Here is a 6,123-nt window from a genome sequence, read left to right on the forward strand (position 1 = left end):
GCCTTTCTATCTTGCCTGTCCTTCTGGCCTTCACGTTGTCACTCCTTCTCTTTCTTCCTACTGTCCTTACTAGTTTCCCAACTCTCCTCCTGTTGGGGTATCCCTGTCGTCTTCCTCTCTTCCCACCAAGGCCCTCTCTGTTTCCTCAGAGAGGAACAGAGACACTGGCGATGCCAAATAGATCAAAGTTTGTGCCTGCAGGAAGTTTACTGTCTACAAGGAGAGATACACAAGGGAATCAACAGCCACGAGCCCACAGGAAAAGTGCTTGCTGAGCCAGCTGCCTTTGCTGCCTCTGTGATTTGGGAGCAGAAGGGAGCTCTGGGATCAGGGAAGACTTCCAGGGTGAGGTCAGCATTGACTGGAATTGGAAGAATGTTAACATTAGCTCCACAAGGCAGTGGGAATTGCTTGAAGGAAGGCTTGAGGTGTGAAGCAGTGTGACTCAAGTTTTCCAGGAACCAGGTCCTTGCCGCTGAAGAGAGGCATTCAGAGGGGAGCCCAGGGGCTCTAGGGCTGAGCTGAGTGTGATTTGCGTCTGGAAGTCCTAGGGAGCTGCGGAAGGTACCTGCCTTCCTATCTTGCCTGCCCTTCTGGCCTTCCCATTTTCACTCCTTCTCTTTCTTCCTACTGTCCTGACTAGTTTCCCAACACTCCTCCTGTTCGGGTATCCCTGTCGTCTTCCTCTCTTCCCACCAAGGCCCTCTCTGTTTCCTCAGCCCTCGCATCCTCTGCTGACACCCTACCCTCCCAAGCCTTCTTTCCTTTCTCCCTCTGTTCAATACGAGTCTCAAAATGAAGCCTTCAGGCCGGGCATGGTGGCTCACACCTGTAACCCCAGCACTTTGGGAGGCCAAGGCAGGCAGACTTGAGGTCAGAAGTTTAAGTCAGAAGTTAAGGCCAGAAGTTTTAAGACCAGCCTGGCCAACATGGTGAAACCCCGTCTCTACTGAAAAAACAAAAATTAGGCGGGCGTGGCAGTGTGCACCTGTAATCCTAGCTACTTGGGAGGCTGAGGCAGGAGAATCACACGAACCCGGGAGGTGGAGGTTGCAGTGGGCAGAGATCTCGCCATTGCACTCCAGCCTGGGCGACAGAGCAAGATTCCGTCTCAAAAAAAAAAAATAATAATAATAATAAAAACCTTCAGCGCACCATCCGTACAGCACAATGCTTGATACAATGTGAAGGTTTGCAGGGTACAAATTGTCCACACATGCAAATGCAAATGACCAGTAGCCTAGTTAGAACGTCTCTTTTTTTTTTTGAACCGGAGTCTTGCTCTGTTGCCCAGGCTGGAGTGCAGGTGGCGCAATCTCGGCTCACTGCAAGCTCTGCCTCCCAGGTTCACGCCATTCTCCTGCCTCAGCCTCCCAAGTGACTGGGACTACAGGCGCCCGCCACCACACCCGGCTAATTTTTTTCTATTTTTAGTAGAGACGGGGTTTCACCATGTTAGACAGGATGGTCTTGATCTCCACCTCGGCCTCCCAAAGTGCTAGGATTACAGGTGTGAGCCACCACGCCCAGCTGGCTAATTTTTGTATTTTTAGTAGAGATAGGGTTTCACCATGTTGGCCAGGGTGGTCTCGAACTCCTGACCTCAAGTGTTCTGCCCACCTCGGCCTCCCAAAGTGCTGGGATTACAGGCGTGAGCCACTGCATCTGGCCGTCCCTTTCTCTTAATACGCGTCTGTTGGGTGCCTTGCCCTCACCCTGCAGCCTAGTCTGACTGCCCTCTCTCTCCCTCGCTGCCCACATTCCTCTTCCTGGATTTGAGAAATGTCCCTTTAGGATCATTTTGAAGCTCCAGACACAGCAAAGCAGGGGTTGTAGCTAGATTCCACACCTAGATTTGCTTGGACTCAACTTTTTTCTAGACACCAAGCTGTCAGGTTTCTTCATTCATTCACTCATTCTACAGATATTTTTCCAGCTCTTACTGTTTACTAAATTCAGGCACTGGAGATACTAAGATCTGTAAGGTCTAGCCTCCCCTGAAGGAGCACTTTGTTGAGGAGACAGATGTGACCAGATAAGCATAAGGAAGTGTCACCGATGGGATGATTTGTAGGGGATGGGGAGGCAGCGTTGGAGCTGGCAGTTCCCCTGAGCAAGGAAGTGGGCATGTCTTCAGAAGTAACCCTGGAACTCTACTGTTTCTAAAGAGCTAGGTAGGAGTTTTCCAGGTAGATGGGGTGGAGTGGGGGTTGGGGTGGGGGGAGTGTGTTCAGGCAGAGGGAGGCTTGTAAGCAAAGGCCCAGGCCTGCACGCCACTGCGTATTGGGAACTGCGAGTGGTTTGTGCTGAGAATGAGCTGCGGGGTTAATTTATCCTGGTAGGAGGAGGATGAAGAAAAGTGAGGAGTTGTAAGGATGAGGCAAAGTAGTTTATTGTATGTCCCTGAAAAACGACTTTTTTTTTGAGACAGAGTCTCGCTCTGTCGCCCAAGTTGAAGTGCAGTGGCATGATCTCGGCTTATTGTAACGTCCACCTCCTGGGTTCAAGCGATACTCCTGCCTCTGCCTCCCGAGTAGCTGGGATTACAGGTGCACGCCATCACACCTGGCTAATTTTTGTATTTTTAGTAGAGACGGGGTTTCACCATGTTGGCCAGGCTAGTCTCGAACTCCTGACCTCGTGATCTGGTCGCCTTGGCCTCCCGAAGTGCCGGGATTACAGGCATGAGCCACTGCACCTGGCCCCAAAAAGGACATGTATACTGACAAGGAGGTCAAAAGGAGATAGCAGCTGAGTGGTCTTATGAGTCACACAGGGTTCAGTGAGGGGAGAGGTTATAGAACTGTTTCTGAGGGGCACAGAGGTCTCTAATATGCCCGCCCAGGATCCTGGCAACCCTCATCAGGGTCCTGCTGGCAATGCTTTGCATCTTTAAGCTTGCCTGGTAGGCTCAGACTGTGTGAGTATGTATTACAGTTAAAGGTTATTGGTTATTATGATGGGAAGTGGCTGTGTGTGTGTGTCTGTTTGTGTGTGTGTGTCTGTGTGTGTGTGTGTCTGTGCGAGTGTGTGTGTGTGTCTGTATCTGTGTGTGTGTGTCTGTGTGTATGTGTATCTGTGTCTGTGTGTGTGTGTCTGTCTGTGTGTGTGTCTGTCTGTGTGTTGCAGGGGTTGGGATGCCTCTGGACAAGGAAAGGAAGAGAAGAGCAACTAAGTTTAACCCTAGGCATCCATCCCTCTGTCTGTCTGTCTGTCTATCCATCCATCCATCCATCCATCCATCCATCCATCCATCCATCCATCCATCTATGTAACGGTATTGTCCTGTAGTTCCCTGACCCCATGATGGTTGCTTAAAGTGAAAGATTTTATTTGAAAACAAAGAGGAAAAGAAGAGAAAGGGGAATCAAAACAAGCACATTCAATGACGGGGCCCAGAGAAATGCTCCGGAACTCAGGAACACCAAGAACATTACCCTTTTAAACCTTACTCCTTGGGCACCTATTAGCGTAAGATGTCACACCTCTAACCAGACAAACCAGCCCCACTAAGCCAGTAGCTGACACTCAAACCACAGGACAGGTGGTTTGGCAGCTCTTGAATGTTCTTGGGGCGATCTTACCTGGCAACAGGTATATGCGCTGAAGATATCTTTAGCTTCTAATAGCTTTTCAATTCAGTTTTTGAATGATACACTTACTTGGTTCAAACATCAAAAGGTATAAAAGGTAAAGTGAGGCTGGGCGTGGTGGCTCATACCTGTAGTCCCAGTACTTTGGGAGGTCAAAGCGGGTGGATCATGAGGTCAGGAGATCGAGACCATCCTGGCTAACACGGTGAAACCCCATCTCTACCAAAAATACAAAAAATTAGCTGGGCGTGGTGGCAGGTGCCTGTAGTCCCAGCCACTCGGGAGGCTGAGGCAGGGGAATGTCGGGAATCCTGAAGGAGGAGCTTGCAGTGAGTGAAGATTGCGCCACTGCACTCCAGCCTGGGCAACAGAGCAAGACTCTGTCTCAAAAAAAAAAAAAAAAGATAAAGTGAAAACTCCCCTTCCCATTCCATCATTTTCTCATCCCTTTCTATGGCTAGTCAGAATTATTAGTTTTTTGTACATCTTCCTTCCCTCCCCCTCCCTCCCTCCCTCCCTCCCTCCTGCCCACCCTTCTTGTCTTTCTCTTTTCTTTCTCTCATCAAAGTCTTACTCTGTTGCTCAGGCTGGAGTACATTGGTGCAATTGTAGCTCACTGCAGCCTCCTGGGCTCAAGGGACCCTCCCACCTCAACTCCCTGAGTAGCTGGGGCTACAGAGGTGTGCCACCACACCCAGGTAATTAATTTTTTTTTTTTAATGGAGATAGGGTCTTGCTATGTTGCCCAGGCTGGTCTTGAACTCCTGGCCTCAAGCGATCCTCCCACCTTCGCCTACCAAAGTGCTAGGATTATAGGCGTGAACCACTGTGCCCTGCATTCCCTCTTTTTTGATGCATAAGTAAGCAAATAGGAATGTAAATTCTTATTCCCCCCCCCCCCCCGCTTGCTTTCTTTTTCTTTTTTTTTCAGACAGAGTCTCGCTCTGTCTCCCAGGCTGGAGTGCAGTGGTGCCATCTCAGCTCACTACAACCTCCGCCTCCTGGGTTCAAGCAATTCTCCTGCCTCAGCCTCCCTAGTAGCTGGGATTACAGGCATGCACCACCATGCCCGGCTAATTTTTGTATTTTTAATAGAGACCAGGTTTTACCATGTTGGCCAGGCTGGCCTCGAACTCCTGACCTCAGGTGATCCACCCACTTTGGCCTCCCAAAGTGCTGGGATTACAGGTGTGAGACACTGTGCCTGGCCTGTTTCCTGCTCTTTCTATACAAATTGTAGTATCCAGTATCTAGTGTTCCACACCTTGCGTTTCCTCGTTTTCCATTGTACCCTGGAGACATTCCGTGTCAGTTCATTGAGTCCTTTCTTGTTTTCTTTTTTCTTTTCTTTTTTTTTTAATACAGCTGCATGATATTCCCTGGATCTTAAGATAAATAACCAGTACCCTATTGATTAGCATTCAGGGTTTTTCCAATCCTTTGTTTTTATAAACAGCACTGCAATTATATAGCATCATATGTATGCTGCTGCCCATACATGCACGTATATCTGTAGGATGTTTCTAGAACAGGAATTACTGGAGCAAGGCAGAAATTTTGGTAGATAATGTCACACTGCTCTTGATAGGGATTTTAATATTATGCATTCCCACTAACCATTCCCCTGCCTCCCTCAGCTTCAGTAGCAGAGTGGGTTATGAGACTTCCAGGTTTTGACAAGCTCATAGGTGAAAAATGGCATGCCAGCAGAATTTTAATTTTAATTTAATGGCATGCCAGCAGAATTTTAATTTTCTTTTGCAAGTGTGGTTGAATAGATCTGTAGGAGCCATTTGTGTTTGTATTTCAAACTTTTTCTTTTTTTTCTTTTCTTTTCTTTTTTTTTTTTTTCAGACGGAGTCTCGCTCTGTCTCCCAGCTGAAGTGCAGTGGCGTGACCTCAGCTCACTACAACATCCACCTCCCAGATTCAAGTGATTCTCCTGCCTCAGCCTCCCGAGTAGCCGGGACTACAGGCATGCGCCACCATGCCTGGCTAATTTTTTGTATTTTTAGTAGAGATGGGGTTTCACCATGCTGGCCAGGCTGGTCTCGAACTCCTGACCTCGTGATCCACCTGCCTCGGCCTCCCAAAGTGCCGGGATTACAGGAGTGAGACACCACATCAGACTTTTTCATCTAAAGTGAATTGTCCTTCAAGTCCAGGCTCGGAGCTTCCCACATACATTGCAAAGTCTCTGGAATCTTTGAGAAAATATATACCTTTATTTTAAAAATAGCTTTTGGCATTCTCTGAAAATAAAAGAAGTTGCAGCTACAGGTCACCACTGAACAATGTGAAAACACTGAAGGTATTTTGAAAGAAACTTTTGGCAAATACGACAGAATCTGAAAAGACTAGAACCGGGTTCCCAAAAATTCATGACACTGTTTAAAACAGCCTGACTGAGGTTAAAAGAGACTCATTGGAGTCTTTGCAAATTTAACACTATTTTTATTCCTATAATAAATATTTCCCCATGGAATCCATCTGTATCCCTTCCCCCCAATAGCACCTGTGCTCTTCTGTA

The sequence above is a fragment of the Piliocolobus tephrosceles genome, chromosome 16, assembly GCF_002776525.5.
Source record: "Piliocolobus tephrosceles isolate RC106 chromosome 16, ASM277652v3, whole genome shotgun sequence".
Lineage (NCBI taxonomy): Eukaryota > Metazoa > Chordata > Mammalia > Primates > Cercopithecidae > Piliocolobus > Piliocolobus tephrosceles.